We start from the raw sequence: 25,023 nt of genomic DNA on the forward strand, positions 1-25,023 counted from the left end.
ATACTTTCGTATGAAGTTACCAGAAATACATATATTGACTGTTTTTTTTTTTTCAACTTTGGAAACTGTGTAGACAAAGGTGGCTTTTCAAAGTTCTCTGACGAAGTCCAGAGAAACTGATTTATGTTAAATTGGTGTACAGAAATCACACACCCCGGCTTTAAACTTTCCTGCCAAATTCCCAGCTTCATATTACTTCTACTGGCAGAGAAAATAAAATTTATAATGGAAAGTTTGACAGAAACAGAAATGAGTGATAACAAACTTTTTCACCTCTTAGTCCATCCAACCTTAATCCCGGGAGAGCCAGCTCGGACTCCTAATGGGTAATGTCATAACCAACAGAAAGGGGGGTGGGGAAGATCACTCACTCCTGGTGTCTTTTTCTTCCCTGTGTTGAATAGATGCTTAACGATGTGTAGACTTTAAAATTTTGTCAAATTCTACTAGTTTTGTATTCAAGGTGAGGCAAACAGACTCTGTAACCTTGAGTGTGGGTGCGTTCGTTCTGAATAGAAATTGGGCAATAGTGCCTAGGAGAGGGATGTGTGTGTGTGTGTGTGTGTGTGAGAGAGAGAGAGAGAGAGAGAAAGTCCAGTCAGTTTAGCATTGTAGGAGTCCTCCTGAGCTGCTTACAGATCCCCCATTGACTCACTGTGCAGCCAAGTTTGACCCTGTCAGAGAGCGTTCTGCAGAAAACTGATACATTTTCAAAATGTGGCACTCCTCCTGACCTTGATGAAGCTTTTCAACTTCTTGCCTTAATTAGATTGTTCAAGGCATGGATCTATATTACATATGACCTCCGTTTCAAAGGCGGTGAAAATTAGTGATATGTTGAAGTCTGTTGGCATCCCTGCGCTGGCCAGGCAAACGTAGAGCTCCTTCCCTGTCGTGAAGTAGTTGAGGCCCACGGTACACTCAGCCATGCTGGTTTCATTTGAGCAGCTACTGACACAGGACTGCCCCGATAGTTTGGGATGTGTAGATATTAAAACTGATGGAATGGACTCAAAATTTATATTTAGTTAACCTAGGAGACTCAAATTTCAGAAGCTTGAAAGCTGTGGAGGAAACCAGCCATTTCTTTGTGTAACTTAGTTTGTAATTCCTTAAAACTGAACATGACTCTGAAATGAATTATAGATTTAAGAATGGAGGTGTTTTTTCTGGTTATATGATTGGGGGTGATGTAAAACATTACAACTGATGTGATCGTAAAAATTTGAATTTTTTTTTTTATTTTTTTCCCTCTCCCTAAACTGAAAAAAAAAATAGAGATAAGTTGAAAAGATACAGATCTCATTTGCTCTGTCCTGAAAATGGCTCCTTAGATCCTGTGGAGCAGATGCCCACATTGCTTTCGAGTGGGATGTAGTGTTTGAATGCGTGTTCTTGGTTCTGCCTGGATCATCTGGATCACTCCTCGGAGTGGCTCATAAGTAGGCTACTGCCCTATCCAGCAGCCCTCTGCTTTCTCTTTGTGACATTTCTGCTAATTTGCCATTATTTATGTTCATTGAATACTGGCTACCACAGGGGCTCCAGAAACTCCTGGAGAGCAAAGGCCTCCTCTGCTTTACCCCTGCTTGTGTATCCTGTGCCTGGCAGGTTAGAACCAGAAGACTTCAGGTTGTTTGCTCAGAGTCGCTGTTGGCAAACACTCGGGGTGGGGGTTGGTGGGGGGATATGAAGTTTGAACAGCACCTCTTGTGACCCGTGTAGTGGGCATCTTTTTCTGTGCCTATAATAGTTAGGTAATGGTATGCGGCCTTTCCTTCTAACCCGAAATGCTAACACGGATCCTGTCATTTTCTGGAGAGACACTGCAAGGTTCTCTGGGCTAACATCAACCTGTGCTTCATTGACTTATTGATGGTTTATTATTATTATTTTAATTTCTGCCATTTCTTCTGCATGGATAGCTGACATTCCTCTGTTGGAAAGGTGACTGGGAGGGTTTTTGTTTCTGGTGGGAACGTCCCTGGAACCAAAGATCAAAATTCGGATGTGGTCATTTGGCTATGCCAGAGTGAACAAGTGGAGCAGGGTGTTTGTAACCCGGATGGCTTTGGACATCTCGGGGTCTGAGTTGTATGTCATGACTGTCACTGAACAGGGATGATTAGGCAGCCTATTCATCTGGGGAGTCCTAATAGGTGTATTCCACTTCCAAAAGATACCCAAGTCTCATCAAAGTCGGAGAAGGAATCTTTTCTTTCATTGTGCTGCTCCGAATCTATTGCTGACCTTTTAGGGATGAGTTGGGTACCAAGGAGAAAGGGAAAGGGAACCCTTTTCCCCCACTGACTTCTTCCTGGGTGTTGAGGAGGGTTCAAGGCCTCCTGTTCTCTTCCATATTTTTCTTTCTTTTTTTTTTTTTTTTTTTTTTTTTTTTTGGTTTCCATATTTTTCTATGTATATATCCATGCATGCATGGTGTAATATCTACCACCTACCTACCTGTTGGCTCCATGTCTGCTGTTTTTCTGTCTGTTCACCATCTATTCATCTATTGATGTTTGCCTAGAATTGTGTCAAACTCCCAGGCAGGCCCACTGGTCTCCCCTCATTAACGTGAGCTAACGAGGAGTACAGACATGCCTTTGGTTTTTATTTTGCATCTCACATAGTAAATGGTTTTTAAGAACCCAGAAAATACAAAACTAATAAAATGAAGTACCATATATCCACAACAGAAATAGTTGTCAATATTGATTTTTTTTGTGAACATAATACCTGCACGTATATTTTCAGAAAACCATTTTTAAAGGCCAGAGCTAAGATGTCTTCTCTAGATCTTTCAGGATGCATCTCTTCAAATTCGGGCAAATCTCTTGTCTTAACTCGGATATTATTACACCTCCTAAAGAAGTTATTGATTGTTTCTTCCTCCTGGGTTCATATTCAAGTTGCTTCAGTCATCTCCATGAAAATGTGCCCAGGAGCTTTCTTTGTAAAAAATGCTGCATTGATACAGACATTCGGTTTGGGTACCTCTCTATCATCTTTTTCAGATTGGAGGAATCCCTCTTTTTACTATTCCTTCGGCTGATCGTTGCCTCAAGACGACCAGTGTGCTTGCCTTATAGACTATCCCCTTTCCTAGAGATGTGGGTTTGTTCCCATGTGATGATGCCCAAATCGGTTCCTCACTTGTCTGTCTGCACACTGAAAATCACATCTAGACCTTCGCTGAGAATTAGACCGGGTGTAGTCCTGGGATGACGGGGAATGCGTCATGGTCATCCCACCAGCACCCTGGATTCATAGCAGTGTTCACCGGATCATCTAGTTAACCTGACACGTTCTAGACCAGTTTGTTATAAAGAAAGCTTTCCTGTCTTGTAAAGAGACCCTTTGATAGTAGCCAATTATCCGTTTCCTCCACAAGCTATTCACTGAGTGGTTTTAGCATGTGTTGATGAAACCTGCCCGAATCACTGGGTTTCAGTTGGGATTTATTTTAATGAATCAATTCACTTTTGTGTCTGTGGTGAATGCACCTGTATCTGGACCAGTGTCCTGGCTTATAGGTACCATGTGGAGGCCAGAGGGCGACTTCTGCTACCTTCCTATATCTCCCTCTATGTTTTGGAGATACAGTCTCTCGCTAACCCTGGAGCCTACTGTTTCTGTTAGGCTAACTGGCCAGTGAGCTCCCAAGAGCTGAGTGTCTCCACATTCTCCATCACTAGGGTTACCAGTGTGCTCTGCCATACCCTGTTGTGAGTGTGTGTGTGTGTGTGTGTGTGTGTGTGTGTAGTATGTATAATGTGTAGTGTGTGTGAATAGTGTGTGTGTAATATATGTGTATCTGTAGTAATGTATAGTATGTAGTGTGTGTGTATAGTATGTATAATATGTACTGTGTGTGCACATAGTGTGTGTGGTGTGTGTGTGTGTCTGTAGTATGTATAGTATGTAGTGTGTGTATAGTATGTATAGTGTGTGTTGTGTGTGTGTATGGTGTGAGGGATACACACTCGGGCTCTCATGCTTGAGTAGCCAGCCCTTTGCCTATTGAACCGTCATCCCCTCCACTCATCCTGATGAGACCTCACAGTCTACCTGTCTGACTGACAATCCTCCTTATGGAAGAGCTCTCTTTCATTGATTTTGTTTGTTTTAATGTCACTACATTTAATGTTCCCTGATAATAATGGTGTAAGGTCAATGGCCCTTAGTTTAAATATGCTCCTTATCGGTGGGTTATTGGCTCTAGTAAAGCATCCTTCTAACCTCCTATAGTTTATTGACAAGAGAAACAGTTCTGGCCCAGGAGCTGATCAGAAAAACCCTATCTACAGGAGGCAGGAGTAACCAGAAGTACACAAGAGAAACTCCAGTATTTATTTTTTAGCTGAAATTTGGGCCTTCAAATACAAATCTCTGTTTCTGTAACTGTAAGATCAGCCTTGCAATAAGCCCTCTTGTTTTTCCAAAGTCTTGTCTTGCTTTTCCGTTACTGGGGATTTAGTTACTACTAAATGCCCCCCAGAGTTGACTGCCAATGGCTGACCCACCCACTCTTGTGGGTTGCTGCCATATTCTAGGCTCTGCTCTGAAGAACCAGCAAGATAGAGAGAGTAACCACGACTTGGATCAATCCAGATGTGATTGAAAAATTAAGTCAAACTGTGCATTTCTGAAAGGTTGTTTAGACTGAAGGAGTGCTGGGAACTAACACTAGGTGCCAATATCAACCTCTGAGCTGACTGTTAATCACTCCCATTCAGTGGTCTAGGTAATAGAACCCAAGGAAGTGAAACGGGAAGGGTCCGAGTCACTCTAAGTGTCAGAGACAGGTTTCTCACTCTAATGTGTCTGGCTTCAAAAACAGAAGCCTTGTTCCCTGCCATTCCAGGCTATGACTGGGGCTCTAAGTTCCATGGTCTGCATTAGCTCTTATCTAGGAAATCTGCCTCACTGTGGGTTTCATGGTCCCTACAAAGTCTCCATTAGCACAGTGCTCAAAACAAAACAAAACAAAAGAAAAAAACCTTTGCTTAGATCTGTTCAGATTGGCTGTGTAGTTTATCCTGCCATTCCTGACTGCCCTGCATTGAAAAAAAAGTATATTGTATGAATAATCTATTTAGTAACATCCTCAGACTTAGCATGTGCAATTTCCTCACAATCAACAAGGATTTCCTGTGAAAAAGGCTAGGGTAGGATATGCCAAATCACATCTTAGCAACAGCACAGCACTTCCTTTAAAATGTACAGATTCTCTGTTGGCCTTGGTTTTCAGAACGAGGGGCTGGCAGACTGAGCTTTGCCATGACGCATTTGGAGTCACAGAAAAATCACGTTATTGTTCCCAAAACACTAGAACGGTGTAAGGTAAAATTCCTAGACAACAGCTTTAGTGGGCTCTACAATAGGGTCCTAGTAGTTTTTAGACAATGACATGTAGCCTACTTGTGCAGGGTACTCAATAACAGGACGTGAGTTAAGGATATAGGGCAGGCTTGCACAGTTCAGGATGGGCACATACACAAAGCCATCGGATGTGGTTTGAGATGATGTATGACTACCAAAGAACTAGACATCCTATATCCAGATTGTAAATTCATGAAGATTTTGGATAACTTCTTTTTTTTTTCTTATGTAAAGCATTGGGAGTTTTTGAAAATTATTAGAAATTAGAACAATAATTGTTCATTTTGTATTTTATTGTGCATAGAGAGAGGAAAATCAGTTAATATTAAAATATTGATATAATTCTGCTGTGTGCCCAAGAACCTTCCACACTGACATATATCTTGTAGAAATGATGATTTAGGATCAAGATAACCTTCAAACGTGATGTAGCTCAGATGTATATTCTCGTGTCTAAACTCAGGTAGAGCACCAATTCATAATCAAAGGAATGTTTGCTTAAGATCCTTAAAATGAAATTGAAGACTAAAGTGTCCGCAATGCCAAAAGATACGAATAAACCCGGTCAGCTGAAAGAAATTCTCCAGAAAGCTATTGAATTTGCAGTGGGGCATTATCTCAGTAACGTGCCTCGGATTGACACGCTCCTCCTTTGGACCTTTCTTCCTTCATTTCTCACTTGTATGCCGGGTGGTTCCATGGGCTCACTCATCAATACACTAAAGGAATGTTCTGCATTACATCCTTCTGCTCACAGTGAGCAGCGAGTGTCCATGATGTATTGGAAGTAGATCATGGTGGCACAGAAGCCCAGCAGAAAGGGCTGTTTGGCTGTATTCCCTTCCATGTTGCTGTTATGCAAATACTGTTTTTGTGATCTCCCCCCGACCCCCAACGCCAGAGCATGGCTGGGTCCTTGTATTTAATAAAGGGAGAAATCACATTTTGGTGGGACTGAGACTTTAGGCTGGCACTTCACCAGATCTCCTTCAATGGGATCTGTTATCAGTCATGGCATCAAGCGAAACTCCCCTGTAGCCAGGCTTTCTACTGCCCTCTTGATTCAAAAGACTCCTTTTAGTAAAAAAAGGATTTTTGTGACTTGAATAAAATCTATCCTCTTATTTGGAGCCCACCACAAAGCCCTGCTTATGTGCGTTTGGGACAACAGCGAGTCAATGCTGCAGTATAACTGAGGAGTGATGGCAGGAATGCTCTCTACCAGTGACCATCCCCTGAGTGCTATAGGCAGCGGCCTTTGTGTGGTAGTGTTTGTGCATGCATGCAAAATAATCCAAGCTGATTTGTACCACCATAATGAACAGCAGGCCACTGAATCTCTTCAGTTTTATTGGTATTGTATACAGTAAGTTATTAAATTCCATTTCTGTAATACACCTGCAGTAAAAGAACCAAGCATTGCTGTACTTGAAGAACACGGTGTGTGTGGTACAAGGCCCATCCCTGCCTTACACCCCCAACAGCTGCTTTTCAGATTGCAGAATCCATTGTATATATTCCCTTGAGCCCACCTCTAATAATCGAGACACATCTGCCATAGCAGTATTATAGGCATATGTAGTTTTATTGAAAACTATACCTGTAAAAAATTAAATAACTCCTACCTCAATTAAATTGGCAAGGTACCTTTTGTAAAGATCATATTGCAGAGCCCCAGAGACCCAGGGAGTTCATCTTATACTTAAATTACAAATCACCAAGCATGTTATCTTTATTTAGTGGAATAGCTGGTATTTCTCAGGCTTCGGTGATAAGGTACTTTGATCACTTCTTGCTTTTTTTCTAACTTTCCTTCTCACTGCAACATATAAACCAACACTAATCACAAATATGGAATATGAAGAAAATATCGGGAATTTTCCTGCTATGCATACAGGATGAACAAGGGCACAAGTGAAGACTGCCATGCCCCTCTTTGAGTGACCATTTGAGTAAACATAAAGGTTATTCACCAGGATCCTGCTTGTCACTCACCTTAGGGAGTGGCTGAGACTGTTCCCTAACCTTCCTAACGAGGCCATGCTTTAATAGGTGTATTAACACCCTTTAACACCTTGTATTATGGTGACCTCCAACCATAAAATCAGTTCCTATGCTACCTCATAACTGTACTTTTGTATTTGTTTTTGTTGTTTTTATTTGTTTGTTTTTGTTTTGTGTGAGACAGTATTTCTCTTTGTTGCCTTGGCTGTCTTGAAATTCACTTTGAAGGCCAGGCTAGCCTTGAACTCACAGAAATCTGCCTGCCTCTGCTGATATTAAAGGTGTGTGCCACCACTGCCTGTCTTGTCAGGAATCTTGATGTGAATTTTTGTGTTTTTCTATGGTGACCTACATGGAAAAGGCCATTGGACACTCAGAGGGGTCGTGACCCACAGGTTGAGAACCACTGGTTCACATACTTCCATGAGACCTGTGAGGTCTTCACCACAGAGCAGGGTGATCAATGGGTCAGTGGTCACATTAAACATATGCTGGTAGATCCAGTCTCTCTCGTTAACACTTTCACTTTGTGGAGTGTAGAGGAGACCAGTATTTCTTTGTTTTTGTTTTTTGAGACAGGGTTTCTCTATATAGCTCTGGCTGTCCTGGAACTCACTCTGTAGACCAGACTGGCCTCGAACTCAGAAATCCACCTGCCTCTGCCTCCCAAGTGCGGGGATTAAAGGCATGCGCCACCACTGCCCGGCTGACCAATAATTTTTATACAAAAGAGGAACATTTTGTGACATTTTCCTTCATCAGTGTGGCTGCTGGTAGGTTCATCATGCCTCAGGGAATGGCCACCACCCCAGTATCCATAGAGGCAGAACTAATTAGGGTAAAAAATGAAAATAAGAAAGGGTACAGTGTTGTGAGGGAACTCTGACTCAAGGACTTAGGGAAGTGGTAGAGGAGGAGTGACCGAGGGCTACACGTGATAAAGATGCATAGCATGCAGGCATCATGCTTTCAAAGAATAATAAACCAACTAAACAAGCTATATTCGGCCATGTGATTAGTAGTCTGTGCTACTGTCTTTAGAGAGTAGAGTCTATGCCTTGCTTTGGTATCGAGTTTCATAAAGCTTTTCTAACTGTCTAAGAGAAGTCTAGAATATTTTAGAGTAAATTTTGGTGAGCTATTGTGATATAAAATAGTAAAACAAAACAAAAGTTTTAAAATAATAGTGATTAAAATACCTATGGCTCACTTAATGTATGTGAACCGCCTATCTAGGTCTTTGTGTCAGCGGGTATTGCCAATATTATGGTGAGTTAATTAAAAAGAAAGTTTAATCAAGAAGGAAGTTTATAAATGAGTCTCAAATTATCACAGAAAACAGAATGCAAAGGCAATATACAAATTATACAGAAAATGTCAAGATGGGTAAACACGTTCTGCCTTACAGTTTTTTAGCAAAATCTTTCTGCATTACTCCAAATGATTGTAAGGGAATGGACTGCTCAAGGGGTGGTATATTCTTTCTCCAAGGAGAGCATAGGCTTTGGTGGTAGATTCTTATATGCCATTGGAAAGTGAATGCTTCCTAAGAGCACAATGACAGAGGTCAGAAAAATCAAATATTGATAAGCATCCCTGGCTAAACACAGTTGCACATTTAAATCATTTGCCCCCAGTAGTAAGATTTCTTAAAATCAGTCTTCATTTGGTTCCGCTTGGGATTACCCGCTACCATGAGATTTTTAGGCAAATCTTCATTCTATTAGGATATCTTCTGTCCTGTTCATGGTTCCCTCCCAGGAATACAGAATTCTGTGGAGTAAAAGAGGGCCATTGCTTGCAGTTAGCACCTAGAGCTTCCAAGTGTGAGATTCCAAGTTCAAGATTTAAGTGTCATAAAGAAGTCTCCCCCCTCCCCCCCGTGAAAATGCATTATGAATTCTAAACAAGCTTTTCAAACATAATTGATATGCTATGTGGGCAGTATGTCTTAAATCAGATCCCAGCATTTTTTTAAGCACTAAACACTGAGGATTCTACCCATGGCTGAGATGTCCTCCTATAAAAATGTCTATTACCAGTTCTTTTGAGCTGTGAAGTCTGCCCTGCTAAGCACTGTAGCTCAGAATTGTCATGTGCAGGCAGAGTGTGTGGGGTGACATCACTGGTGCTAAAGATTTGCTATGGACAGTGACACGTGGCAAAGTAGAATGTCAGCAGCTGCCACCCTTATGAGATGGTCCCTCAGGGAGTTTTGGCAACATTGCCCTTTAACTGTCTTAGCCAACAAGGAAGTGGTGTAGACCTGTTCTTTCAGGCTTCTCTACCAGATACCGTATAAGCTTTGTCTGACTTTGTTTTCAAGACAAGAGACTTGGATCTATTTTGACAATGGAATCAATATAGCCATCAGGAGGAAGTACTATATGTTAAGGAAGAATTATTCTATTATTTATTTCTAGAGAACTCGTGTTAGATTTTAGCAGGTAACATATACTTATTCTACTTCTTGAACTCGAGACGCTTGGCTTCATTACAAAGGAGATTTTCATCTCAAGGTGTCCTAGCTACTCTCTAAAGTTCCATAGTTTGCTTCTTAGAAGCGAATGGATGTCAAGGTTGGTGGCTCCTTGTCACTTGATGAAAATGATTTTATTTTTGCTATAGATGGTCACAGGCATACTCTGATAATGAAGACCACACAAAGAATCCAGCTGTCAATCAGAACTTTCTGGCACATTCAACAATTAGATGCTTCAGTAAACTTCTATGTTTCAATTCTTCCATTATGAATATATAGGGTTGTATGTTGTGGGTACAATCTAGTCACTCACTATGGTGCTCTAATGCTCAGAGTTTTTCAAATTAATGTTGATACCTTGATCTGGATCTCTTTTGATAAAGGGAAGGTAAAATTTGGAACCTTCAGGCATATTAGAAAAGTAGCTAATTCACTAAAGGCATTAAATTTGAATTCCATTGGCATGTTTTGCCTTGGAACTCATCCATTTGTGTCCATTGGCAGTCACTGACAAGCTTCAACCCCACCATCCCCTGTGACTTCTCGATCCCCTTCACCTACAAAAGCCCTTAGTTCCCCATCAAGTCATGTTTGCTCCCAAGCTACCAGAGACGCTGCTGTTCCTCTGCATCCGCAGTCTTTACTGCTGTGTCCTTGTGGCTCCCCTGCTCTCCTCTCCCCTCCCCTCCCCTCAGCATGTCCTTTCCCATTGCCACTGGAACCTTGGCTTTGCTCAGTTGGCTTCAGAGTCCCACCTCTAGTGGATGGGACAGGCTATTGGTCAACTAGATCCTTTCTCACCTTCCAGCCTTGCTACCTGTCAAGTTCTACTGAACCAACCTGCTTCATTCTCTCTCTCTCTCTCTCTCTCTCTCTCTCTCTCTCTCTCTCTCTCTCTCCCTTGTCTACCTGGATAATTTTCATCTCATCTTTCTCTGTTCTTACCTAACATCTATTTCATCAGATAATTTAAATCCTCTCTTCAAATCTCTACTTGGCCATGGTTTTCTCAGAATGTTTGATGTTAGAACCTTGCTAGAATAAGGTGCCATGCTGCTGTGTTTTGTGTCCTAATAGCCATTCCACTATCCAGCCAGAGGCCAGCAAAGCCAACTCTTACCATCTCTGTTTCAGCATTTAAAATATACAGTGGATGATTTGTAAACAGGCCTGAGCCAACAATAGTAGTAACTGTACACAAGTGCCCGCACTATATTGAAATACTTATATTAATTATATCACTAACCCTTTAAGGTAAGAACTGTCTTTTATCTCATTGCTGATTCAAGAACCAAGACTTTGCGAAGCTTTCACCATTAATAATAATGAGAGATGGAACTGGTCAGTCTGGGTTCTAGATTAGCTGTGATCTCTGTCACTTCTTTAGCCGTGGATAAAGTTGGGAGAATTTTCAAAGATGCCATCTCATAGAGGTTCCAGCTCTCCTTTTACTGACCACTTGGCAGCATCCTTGGGCACATTCATCATCCTGGGACTTCTCTCTGCCACTAATGAGACAGGGCGTCCCTTCTAAGGAGGTTCTGAAGCTTCTTGGTGTCTAGAACAAAAAGAGTTTTAACAGCTTTCCCATGTTTCTCATAGGCACAAATCGAAATAACAGTGCACATTTTCCCAGCTGTACCCCCTCATTGCTACTGACTCCCTGTTAACCTCTGGGAGCTGTGAGGAGGACCAGAGCCCTCTGGAAGAGAGGGCCACAGCCCTCTGGAAGGTGGAAAAGGCCTTGAGACAGAAGGGATGAGCCCAGTGCTGGCTGGACCTTGTCTCCCATGCTATGTGCCTTGTGTTTTTCCTTGTTCCATCTTGCTTGACAGAAGACGGAGAACAAAGAAGAGATGGATGAGTTGAATAGATCGTGATTTGCCTCTCAGTGCTTCTTCATGATTATGATTTCAAAGTAGGGCACGAAGAAACTGATGATAACAAATTTAGCCCTTTTTTTTTGAAAATTTTATTTTGAAGTTCTTGAAGATAGAATGTTAGTCAGAAAAGACCTAAATAGCTAGTGCCTAAACCCATTTTGTAGTAAGTGAGATATGAAGCTCAGAAATGTTAGATTTGCTTAGCAACAGACAAGAGAGCTTGCCCATACTGACCACAGAAGACCATATTCTAATAGCATCATGTGTAAGCTTTTCCTAAACGGCTTGGCTTTCTTTCTTCTAAGAGTCAGGGGCCACCTAGGCTGAGAACTCATGGCCAGTGTCAGCTGGAAATGCAGCCTGAAGAAATTTCTAGATGAGTGTTCCTTTGTTCAGCTACCACTGAATTGCTCTGTCACAGAGCCAGAGGGTGTCGTTTGCTTGTAAATACTGAGTTTTTGAAATGTCACTGTAACACTGGAAAAATGTTGTCTCAGAAGGTTGCCAAAGTGACAGAATCCCGACATTGTAAATACCAGCCAACACAAGTGCTCATAAATGACAGGGATAAAATATACTCGACTAAATCCGTAACAATCACTGATAACCCTGTTTACCCCCAGTGACCAGGAGCTGGGAACTTGGATAAAAAGCACATGTGTGCAGCTATCACTAATGTGTCTGAGCCTCGAGCCATTCCAGGAAGGCTCCCTAAATATGTAAAAGCTTTATAATAACTAAGAAGCAATGTGTGAGATAGGATGTCAGCAAGCCCTCAGAGGAGCTGGCTAGAGCCCTGGCAGTCTTCAGCACCCTAGGGGGCTGATAAGGGCTCCATTGTTCAGCTCAGAACCAAAATGTAAGCCAGGCTGGGCGGGCTTAGTGAACTATTCTCAATCCATGTAATTCATAGACTATCCCTTACAAGCCAGCACTTTCCTGTGCTGTACACAGCGAGGGAGGAGATAAAAGTGGCAGGATTCAGTGAAACCCCACACTTAGACTTGCCAGGGCGGGGCACATAGCCAGACCTTCCCACAGCCCTGTGACTTCTGACCCAGGCCTTCTCTTGACCATAAATTCCTCCCTTCTAGAAGGGATTGCTTCCTTACCTTTTCTGCTACAGTGATAAAGTGGCATTTGGAAATCAAACCAGTACCTCCTTTTAGCCTCTATGATGTCCCCACTCCTACTGCTCAAGTGGAGCACCCCTCAAATGACCATCTCCCCAGAAAGCCTCAAGAAATGGTGGATACGAATGGCATGGGGTTCGGCTCCCCTGGCCCTCAAATTAATGAGCACAAGATCGAGTCACTAGGGCCATGGAAATGCCTCCCACCCCAAGTCACCCACCATTCCCTAGGCTATACAGGAAGAACTGCAGCTGCCTGGAGCAAGCTCTCCAACTTTTCTATAGGCACGGAATCTTTGTTTCTCAACGGTTTCTTGTATTGTTTGAGCTTTTTGGTTAAGAGTTGCTCTTATAACTAAAATTAAGCAGTACTAAGTACTAGAAATAGCCCTGATGAGAATTTGTCTGTGTGTGTGTGTGTGTGTGTGTGTGTGTGTATGTGAGTTATACACACGTGTACTAACTAATATTTCTGAATCAGTTTCATGTAGCCTAGGCTAGCCTGAACTCATGATATTCTGCCTTTCCCTCCTGAGCTCTGGGATTGCATGCATGCATCACTAGATCAAACTCCAATAACATGTGAGCAAAATGTTGTGTGATGGTTACATGCCTTGGCTATTTATGGCTAGGGAGGAATCTACAGGACACAGTGATTTTTTGATCTAGCATTAGCGGTGTCGGAAGCAAGGATTTTAAGACTGTGTGATGTTTCAATTCTTAAGTGTTCGCCATGGGTCTGAGGAGATGGGCAGGGCTTAGGAGAAAACAGTAGTGTTGTAAGACCTTAGTAGCTCCACTGATGGACCTGTATCCTGGTAACAGGGCCCTACAGCCTTACAGCATCACCATGGGAATTCCCTGGATAGGGACCCAGTGTGTCTCTCCTGGTACCTGGTAGCTGGCAGGAGGCAGAGGAGGTGCTAGATTGGCTGATGGTTGTAGGTGTTGGTATGGGGGATGACAGCCAGTCTCAGGCTCTTTCCTGACACTGCACTTGTGAGCCTGAATAGCCTCTCTGATTTTGGTCAGAGAAAGGCAGGCTTTGTCCTCCAGTCATATGTTGGCTGGCAGTCGCCATGTGTACTTTCTGAAGCCTGGGCAGCAAGGCATGATGGTCAGACTCCCCTTGCCCTCCATGGCCTTGACCTCATAGACATTCTTTTGTTTAGACTCCCAAACTGTAAGCAGACAGAAGTGTGTTTAACTGCGTCTCCACTTCTCCTTCCTTGGGTTTTCCCCCCCGATTCTTCTTTTTCTTCTCTTCTGCTTATTTACAACCCAAAGGGGAGAGGGCACAGGATATTTTGTTGACATTGTAAAAACATGCAGGCTGGCCTTGCACGAGCTGCTTAGCAAATGATGGCCTTGAACTTCCGATCCTCCTAGCTCCATTGCACCGGTGCTGGGATTGCAGGCATGTGCCCTCATATCAAGTCGAATATAGGGTGTTCTTGGAATGTAAGAGATGACTGCTAAAGAAAGCAAGTATACAGTTTCAAGATTCCATATTTCTTCTCTGCTGCTCCCTTGGCTTCTTCTCTTGTTTTCTGCTTCACCCCACCCCAACCCAGCATTGTTTTAAACTTCTGAATCCTCAAAGCTGCAGCTGCTCAACCAGGAAGTATCCCCAAAGTGCCCCCTGGTGGCAAGAATAGGAAAAAGCAAGACTGGGGGGAGGGGGAGTGAGGCAGCATGTGACTTTGGATCTGATTTTCCAGTAACATCTCTAGCTGTCTCTAGTTCATAAATCACCCTTCAGTGCCAACGTGAAGCGGTTTTGAATAGATGACCGTGTCACTAATAGTCCCCATTTGCAGCTTATTTTGCTATAGAAGATTCTCCCTACTGTTCTCCTTCTTCTGGTCTGAGATTTGTTTCTAGCAATATCCCATTGGCCTTGGCCTTTCTAACAGTACTAAGGCACTGCTGAGAGAGGAGAGGGCAGGGAGGGAGCCTGTGCAGAAGCGCAGGCGTACTAGAAACCCATGCATATTGTCACCTCCTGTGTTGGCATTGAGTACAGGGAGGGGCTGTGATTTCATGGCATGACAACTAGCCAAACACTCGTCACCTTTGTCACTGCTCATTGGACTACCAAGTGTGAGCACACCATCTGATTGACAGCTGTCCTTTGTCAGAAGGCCATCTTTTCCCCTTTTCAGTTTGACTGAATCCAGCTGACATCTGCAGAGCTCTCGAAGCTCTGACAGGAGGGCCCTGCCTGCCTGCCAGCCCGCCGACTCAAAGACAGAGAGTCACAGACAACCTCAGAAAGGGATAGGAACTCACTGACCATTTTCAAGTGGGATATACTGGCAAAGAGAGCAGGTACAATACCAGGTCCCTCTTTTGAAGATAACTAGAGGTCCATTTTGATAGAGGAAGACACATATCCCATATCAGGATGAATCACAGTCACTGAGAGTACAGTTTTCCCAGAAGTCTCCGGTCAGAAGCATATCTGTTGATCTGAATCATCAAAGTACCGCAGTGGGTTGAGGAGTTCAGGATGAAGCCAGTGTCTTATGGGGACACTGCACAGATGCAGGGCAGGAACATGTCATTAGCTGCATGTTTGGGAATCTAACTGACAGATCCAACTTGGATAATAATGAGACAGATCGTGCATGTGCCATTGGGGAGTTCATTTTGGTTGTTGTTGTTGTTGTTGTTGTGTTGTTGTTGTTGTTGCTGTTGTTGTTCCCAACCAGAATACTGTCCTTTAGGGGAGACGGTCCCATGTCTCTCTGCAGACTTGGATTTCAGAGGATGCCTTGTAAACTTGGAGAAACATAACCCCCCTCCTTAGGATACAGTCCTATGAACCAGAGACCTCAGTCTGGATTTTGTGATAGAAAAGTAATTGAAAGTATTGTAGAGATCTCAGCGCTGTAATTTGAATATTGAAATTTCTGTTTGCTATAGCGTTTTTGAAGGAATTCAGCATCTTCCCAGGTTTGTTCAGTGTAGAGGAGTTGGCTGGGTCTGGGTTGAGTCCCATGAGCCTTAGGTTGCAGTTATTTCCTACACTGGGAAATGAGTCAGTACCTTCTTTAAGCATAACAGGAGGAGAATATTTTATTGTTTTCAATACAAGGTATATTGGTTTTGTTCCATTTTTGCTTCACAGAGTTCTGATTACGTATTTACAATTTAACAAAATTTGGTCACGGATCCAACCCGAAAAGTCTGAGATTTGCTTGAATTTTGTAATTCAAATGTTACCTAGACACGCTCTTGTTTGGGGTTAAGTCAGAGAGCAAGACAACCTTTAAACTACACGAGACAGGAAAGGTGGTGGCTTCTAGGCTTCTGTGTATGATTGGAGGACAATGTTTAGACCCAGTTGGCTCCTAGAATGGGTTCAGCTAAGATTCACACATGGCCTGATTTAAAATGCACTTTTTTAAAGGCTCCATTTTTTTCGTCCTTAAAACGAAGGTTTAGCTGGGTCACTCTTCTAGTTTGTTTTCCATTGCCATGATAAACACATGACCAAAAATAACTCGGGGAGGAAAGGGTTTGTCTGGGTGACACCCCCTGATCACAGTCCATCAGTGTGTGTGGGGGGGGGCAGGACAGAAACTCAAAGGGAAACAGAGCCAGGAACAATAGATGACTGCTGATCAGAGACTTGCTCTCCCAGCCTTCCATAGCCCACTTTCTCATACAATCCAGGATGACCTGCCCAATGAGTGGCACCACCCACAGTGGGCGGGGCCTCCTCTCCCATCCATCCTTACTTAACCAAGACAAGGCACCATAGACATGCACACAGGCCAGTTTGATAGAGATGGTTTCTCAGTTGAGGTTCCCTCTTCCCAGGTGAGTCTAGTTTGTGTCAACTGAACAAAACCTAACCAGGACAAAGACTTATGGGATCCCCATTAGCTCCAAGAATTGTGAGCACCTATCTGATAGATCCTGAAGACCAAGGGTAGCTTTTAGCCACGATACTCATGATACACTCCCAGAATCCCACACAAGAGATGGAAATTCTGCTCTTTAAAGGAATCATAAATACAGAAAAACCCAAGAGCAATGCATTTAATCTATAATATTTTTCTTAACTTCTTGTAGTATAAATAATAAAAGTCTTCCTTTCCTTCAGTGTTCAATGGCTATGGTCAGAAGGAAGAGAGCTGGTTGGACTAAGTAGGGTATGGAATTCAGTGGTTAGTGTTGCTCTTGGCAGATAGCTTTGTCTTGGGTATTGGAAAAGCCAGGTGCCAAAGCTGGTTTGTGGCCACATTCACTTGATTCTGAAGGCTGGCCTTTGCCTTTCAGCACCTTGGAAATTTATAATGTGCCAGCTTAACTGGCAGCTTTTCTTGTCTTGGTGAAAACCAGTTAAAGATGATACACTTAACATTCAGTGCTCCCTTGCATTTGACAAAGTGCAATTTTGACATTAGAAAATAATATCCTATTGTCTATCTGAATATATACTGTACTGAGAAAAGGCCAGTGAACCCCTTACTGGGGGCTCACTTCAGTCGTGAGTGGCTGTTTCAATCACGGTGACAGATCCAAATTTTGCCAGGTAGACAATGCTCACACAGCTTGCCCTTGCAGAATGCTCATTGGAGGACCGAGGCATGCCGATGTGGTGTGAGAGGAATGTTCTGGAGCTGAGGCTGTGAGTTTCACTGCCAGCCTTGTATCATCTGTCTCAGAAGAATCATTTGGGTCCCACCTCATCAGAAATGCCAGATATCTCCTTTCAAAGATGATCAAGGCCGTCGCCGCTTTTTGAATGGGAACTCTCCTCACTGAATCCACTATTAGTCAGCCACGTCAGGGAGTCATTTGGAGTAGACAGTTTCTTTCCCCGTTGTTTTAGAGTTGGCTCACAGTTGAAGACCATCTCTGTCAACTTTTTCATCTCAAGTACAAACAGGCCGAGGTGGGCTAGGTAGGTCCTGGCTGCCAGGTTTACTCTGGGTCCAGTTCATACTGATGCCCGTTTTTAACATCCTTACCTATGAACGCCACGCGTCATAGAGAAGTAGTTGAAAATAATGAAACTAGGATTAAGCATAAAGCACCTTGTCAGCTCCTTAGTGCAGTCTCCAAGCTGCACACGTGCACATGGAGGTAGGCACAGGGCTGGCCTCCTTTGCACAGTGTTCCTGAATGATGTTTATGCTTTCCTCACCCCCCACTGTCCAGTGTCTCAGGAGCCGGCATTGCCCCTCCTGGTTTATAATGGACCACAGGTTATGGTATAGTGATAACATTAGATACTTGCTTTTTCCTGGTTAAGCCTGTGAAGAATGCTAAGCAGTAAGTTCACAGGTTGCAGGTCCCACCAGTACCAGGCTGACCATAAACCCTGACTACCCAGGTACTGGTACAGATGCTAAACGACGCTGGAGCCCTTTCCCCAGACCCATCTTACCACTTTTACAAAGCAAGTTTTGATTTTACTGTTATCTTTAAAACAAGACAGACTAAGACTATAAAACATGCTTTCATCATAAAAAATAATTATTAAATATTGATGAAAAATTTTAAGTTTAAGTACCGACTTGTCAGCATACTGTCCTTTGTTTAAAGGATAGGTGAAGAGATGGTTGGCCTGTAAGAAATGATCATCTGCTTCAGGCTGTTGAATGCTGGACTTAGAAGTGTGTGTCACAGAGCTGGAGAGATGGCTTAGTGTTTGGGAGCACCGGCTGCTATTCCAGAGGATCTGGGTTCAATTTCTAATACCCACATGGCAGTACATAACTGTCTCTAACTCCATTTCTATGGAATCTGATACCCTCACACCAAATGCACAAAAATAATATTAAGTAAGTTATATTTTAAAGGGCGAAAAAGAAAAAAAAATGTGTGTCACTGTACTCAGTCGCAAAGTTTTATTTTTCACCTTTTGTTTTGGTGCTGAGTCACATCTAGAACCTCACATGGACTAAGTGCTCATCCAGTCCCTGCTGAGCTAGCAACACTCTCCAAAAGCAGATAACAGCGATTTCTGCGTACTGTGTGTGGAGACAGACTTGCATATGCCAGTTAAGCCACAATTCGCTCTTGTCTACCCCACATCTGTATAGAAATGAGGCAAAAAGTATGTCCTGGGCAGAGGAGATAGATGTGGCCTTTCAGGTCCTTCTCTGCATCACCAAGTGAAGCTCACGGCCACGAAAAAGTGACACACACCTTTCGAGCCCCAGTCTTGTTGATATTCGTGGCTCTCCTTTATGTATAAGATATGCAAAGATTAAATTTTTTAACCATGGCGAACACTTTACCCAAATAGTAGTGCTAACAAGCTGGTGTGGTGGCTCTCATCTTTGACCCCAGGACTCACGAGGCAGAGGCAGACAGATCTCTCTGAGTTCAAAGCCAGCCTGGTTTACAGAGTGACTTCAGGACAACCAGGACTCAGAGAAACCCTGTCTCAAAAAAAAAAAAATCAAAACAAAACAAAATAATACTGTTAACATCTTCTCAAGTAATGATATATCTTTCTTTTGGGAAAGTTTTGGGCAAATATTAAAAATATCATGTCTGAAAGACACAGGAGTATGTTAAATAATGAAGTATATCCAATAAGCTTTGGCCATTACTGTAAAATCAATGGCTGGGGAGCTGGGTTGAAACACACTTTTGGGTTTAGGTGGACTGCTGTGGGCTCTAATTGAATAGTGCACTGTTGGGAAACCTATGGAGTGATCAAGTGTTCTTAGTAAAACTTTTCATTTTGGTTCAGCTCATAACTCTTTGTAACATTAATTTGTTTCTGAACAGTCAGGCTGAGAATGTGGGCTTCCTTGGTTTTTGAAGTCTTCAAAGCCTGTTTTCATATTAAAAGAAAATATGAAAAAATATAGCATATTAAAAGAAAACATATTAAAAGCAACACGTCTCTCTTAATACATTAAATGAAAGCCACACTGTCATGTTAATATATATTAATAAAAAGTTAGTTTGCCTTTTTTTAAAATAAGGTATATAATAAAAGGAAGAAGCAAAATAGCTTTCCTGGAACTCCTAAGTAGCTAATGGTTGCCAGGGTTGGGCACCCTGCCGCAAGTCCCAGTGTAAGTGTCGTAAAATAATATCCAATACATACTGGCTTGCCCTTGGTTAAATTAATAGAAGCACTAACTGACTTGCTTTTATGGCTATCCAGTATCACACAGAAAATGAAGTTTCTCCTTAAAAGGGCATCATTGGGTCCTACCCTCTGGACAGTTTTAACAGGTGGGGCTTGAAGACTTTTCCTGGGGCACAAACAGGTTTTGAGGTCTCTCTAGGCTCCACGAAAACTTTATGTAGCATGCTTAAGTAGCTGTTTGTATCAGGTAAATGAAAGTATAACTCTTTAACATAGAAAGAGACTTGGGTTGTGTGTGTGTGTGTGTGTGTGTTGAAACTGTTCTTATTAGAGTGGGAGTTGGCATTCAAGCCCTGCCCCCTTACCAGCTTTGTTTCTTCTAAACTCAAACAGAACAGGGGGGTTAACTTCTCACTAGCACACCTCTCTATACTGCCATATTGTCAGTCTCACCAACTGAGTAGGATCCTTTGGATCAATCAAACTATTGTGGGAAGTCAATCCATTAGGAAGGATGGACGAGAAGGTGGATGAGATCTGGTAAGAGCTGGCCTGTGGCCAACTCTGAAAACACATGACTTTCTATTTCATAGGTTTCTAATGCCTACAGTTTGGTGCCAGCCCTTCTCTATGTAAGCTTCCTCTAGACATCTTACCCATGACTTTAATAGAAGACTAGAACACATAAATCCCTGCTTAAATTATCCTCAAAGAAGTAGTGATCATGAGATGGACATTTGAACATCTGATTTCTCTAGCATCTATAATAAAATTAGGTTTAGTGTTTTGATGGGGAAACCTACACACTGTGTTTTAGGTTAAAAGGCATTGTGAGGTCCTGGAAGGTATCTTGTTCACTATTATCAAGGAGCGTACCTATGAGGGTTAGTTAGGACAATTGTGCCATGAGAGAGGGGCTGGACAGGGTAAAGTCTGGAATGAAGGATGAGGTGTCAATAAGACAGAAGGCAGCTGAAACGGAAAAGCCTTTTGGAAAGCTATAGTTGAGCCATGACACCTCAGTCACAGAATCGTAGATTAGAAAAGGAGAGGACGAAAAGCAGTTGGCTTTAACTGGTGCAAAGAAGTTGAATTGTAACTAAGTCTGTAGAGTCTAGTTCACTGATGTGCAGCCAACTCTAGCAGTAGGATGGCCAGGCCTCCAAAGAATCACAGTAACACTCAGTACTATTTTCCCCTTAGTTTAGTTTCTCAACACAGTTTATAGGGAATATTTCATTGAGCTAAAGAGATATTTCAGTAGGTAAAATACTTGTCATACAAAAATAAGGACCTGAGATTAGTGCATGGAATTAGTTCACACATGGTCAAAGCGCCAGGCATGGCCATGTGCACCGCAGTCTCAGGTCTGGAGAGGTGGAGGCCGGAGGATTTCCAGGGCCTGCTGAGTAGCCAGCTTAGCCAAATTGGTGAGTTCCAGGTTCAGCCACAAATGGAGCCTATCACCAAAACCATGGTGGGGAATTATCAAGGAAGTCATCTGACGTTGATCTCTTGACTCCTCATACCTGTGCACACATATGCATGCACACACGAACTCACACACATATTCATAGGCACACATTTTCTTAAAAAAATTCTTGTGAAAATACTTTCATAAACTTATAGATATTGAATACATGAGACAAATGCTTTATGGACTAATTCCTAAAAAAAAAAAATCATTATGGAGAACTTCTGTTGAGAAAATTGACTTCCTAAGTTGTGGAAACTGTCTCTATAAAATATTCCATTTGTGGCCTCAGTAAGAATTCATTTTTATGCTCTCGTGAATTTTATTCTTAGGTGCTTTATATTAGTTTCTAAACATAATTGTTTTCCATTTCTGTTTTTAATTAGTTAGCTGATGAACAAAAAGTCTCTCTTTCTCTTTTCCTGTGTGTTGTTTTTCTTGCTATCACAGCACAGAACTTTCTAGCTTCTGGGGTTTGCTTATTTGTTTGAGATTTTCTAAGGGGAAATTACTGATGGTATAGCCACAGGTAGTATATTTCCACGCTTTATTAATATTACATTTCTGAAGCACTGCAGTACACGAGAGCGCTGGAATGGACATCATGTCTGCCTTCTGCTGGCTCAGGAACTTCCGCACAATGATTCATCCTTAACTTGTTTCCTGTTGTTGCTTCTAGTAGATTGGGACAACTTCTCTACCGTCTTCACTTCTTAGGATGAATTGGTGTGTTCGAACTGAATCTGTATCTTTCTATGAAATGTCCATTTTACAGCCTTATAGTCATCTACACAAAATTATGCATATTGCTCACTTATATTAAAGATTCCCAGCTCTATGTCTAAGATTTTTATAGAGATATCTTTTAAATACTGTTGATGCATTTGAACTCTTTCTGGCTCTTTCTTTCTCTTACACTAGCCACAGCTGTATATATTTTGTATGGGCTTTTAGAAGAAACTTTGGTATTATGGATAATCTATGTGTGTTCAAGTTCTTGTGGATGTCCTATTCTTTATATTTATCCTTAGTGCATTGATCCGTTCTTTAGCTTTTCATATTGCAAGCCTAGTTCTTTTAATTTTATTTTTATATATACTAATATATGTAGTATAAATATGTGTGCATGTATGCATTTGGCTGTGTACATATGGAAGTTAGGGGGAAGCCTGCATATGGGAGCTCCCTCTCTTTCCCCATATGGGTCCTGGGAGTACAACTTGGGTTATCAGTCCTTGCAGCCCGAGTCTTTTACTGACTGAGCCATCTCTTCCACCCTTCTCTATTCTTCTAAATATTATTCTCGAATGTCTTTGTAACCCAAGAGTTATTAAAAGACTTTAATATTTTCACTTGTAATAAAATGTTTGTCATAGTAGTAGTGCAGCTATAGTTTTGCTTTTCATATTTGATCATATTTCAGGTGGGGAAATGACATAGAACTTTCCTCCCAGGAGAGATTTAGTTAATTTCCCTTGTGGTTTAATGCATTCATGATTTTAGAGAACATTATACATATACAGCTGAAAAGCATGCAAAGTCCATTTACCCTATTTGAAGCAATGTCTTACCTATTGCCTGTCAGTTGGGTTTGAGTTTCTGAGAGGAATTCCTGTGGATCTATTAGCCTGCCATATACTTGCATCTGTTTGTTTGTTTTGAGACAAGGTCTCACTCTATAGCCTTGGCTGACCTGGAACACTCTGTATAGACCAGGCTGGCCTCTGCTTCTCAAGTACCTGTTTATTAAATATATCTCAAAGATATGTCATAAATTCTTATAAGGTTATGAAAGCAAAATAAATTGCGGCTTTGCAGTGGTGGTGCACAGCTTTAGTCCCAGCACTCGGAGGTAGAGGTGAGTGGATATCTATGAATTCAAGGCCAGCCTGGTCTACAAAGTGAGTTCTAGGGCAGCCAGGGCTGTTAAACCTATGAGAGAGAGAGAGAGAGAGAGAGAGAGAGAGAGAGAGAGAGAGAGAGAGAGAGAGAGAGAGAGAGAGAGAGAGAGAGAGAGAAAGCAAAAACAAAGCAAAGAATGTGAAGGAGTTACATTTTATCATGAATGTAAGACATTTTCTTCTTTCATTCCTTTTGCCTTAAATTGGCTTTCAACTTAAACATTTTTTCTTTTTGTTGACTTTATTTTATAAATGTTTCTTACCTTTCGTTTTCACATTTTCTGTCTGTTGATCTTGCTGGTCTGTCCTATACAGCACTCTGCTTTCCCTTCTCATGACCTGGCTCGTTGTGAACGCTGCCCTAACTTGAGAGTAAACAGACAAAATGAGCATATGCTATGGACAGCCATGAAAATTTAGCGGATTTACCACATGAGATTTCACACTTCCCAAATTTGGTCTGACTTCCTTCTTTTCCTTGGCTTGATTACATTTCCTTTGTTTCATATTTTGCTGACTTAAATTTTTTTCTTTTGTTTGATTGGCATTGCAATGACATATTTTATTCTTCGTGAAGATTATTCTCATGTTTAACTGATGAAATGACAACTATCCACTTCTACTAAGTATAGAATTGAATAGTTTCTATGTCATTCCTGAGCAAGGTAACAAATCTTAGCATACTTATAAAGCTTATTTAAACATCGAGTCATATCTATCTATCTATCCTCTGTGTGTGTGTGTCTGTCTGTCTGTTATCTGTATTGAAGTGTGTTAGGTTGTACAATGTGGGGTTGTCAGTTTTCTTTTTGGTTTCCTGATAACAAACTCAGATGAGCATGGTCAAGGCGAGTATCTTTAGTGCTGAGCCGTCTCTGCATGTTCTGTACCACACTTTGTGATACCCAGTCTCCCTGCATCCCTTTCCCCGTGGTCCTGACATCAGTATTTCATTCTTGATACTTAAAATGCACGAACAATCACCTAGACCCAGGACTCCATAGTTTCCTTGTCCTGTAATTTAAAGTTTTGTGTATGGTGCCTTTCTTTGGGCAGGGAATAGCATAACATTCCTTTCTGAGTTTTATATCCTTATGTTATTCAGAAATGTGAGGGTATACATTTTTAAAACTCTCTCTTTTTTTTTTTCTCCTTCTAAATTGCTTTTGTTTGACCACCACTTTGAATGTTCTCTGGCTCCATGTAAAATCTGAGTGCCAAAGCCATAGCCTTCCCCTCTACCTTCTTCTGCCCTGGCTTACCCATCAGTTCCTCTGTACACTGTATCGGATCTCCTTGATTATTGACTCTGCCACATCAGCTCCATGAATCTTTTCAGCCAGGAATGGTGACATGGCTGAATTCGGCTCTTTTTTTTCCCCTCATCATCTTTTAACATAACTCATGAATCATGTTTAACCCTGTAGTACTCTTGCACCTATGATACCTGTTAGAAACTTTATAGTGCAATGAAGGTTGTATGTATGTGTCTTCTATATTCTCACCCTTTTTGCATAATACCACTTGTGGTGTCTACACATGAGGATGCCAAGGCTAAGAGGAGTGAATCTGTTCAAGAACTCCCACGTCCCTAGTCTCCTATTTCCACCAGGAGGCAAACCTCTGTTTTAGTGATTTTTTTTTTTAGTTGCCTTGTTGTGAAAAAAAAAAATATATATATATATATATATAT

The 25,023-nt window shown here is 41.9% G+C and overlaps 1 protein-coding gene across 23 annotated transcripts in view; it reads left to right on the forward strand.

Moving 5' to 3' along the window:
* Positions 1 to 25,023, forward strand: part of Tcf4 (transcription factor 4) — a 344,060-nt gene that overhangs the window by 179,083 nt on the left and 139,954 nt on the right. The gene's annotated exons all lie outside the window — the stretch shown is intronic.

The sequence above is a fragment of the Mus caroli genome, chromosome 18 (genome assembly GCF_900094665.2).
Source record: "Mus caroli chromosome 18, CAROLI_EIJ_v1.1, whole genome shotgun sequence".
Lineage (NCBI taxonomy): Eukaryota > Metazoa > Chordata > Mammalia > Rodentia > Muridae > Mus > Mus caroli.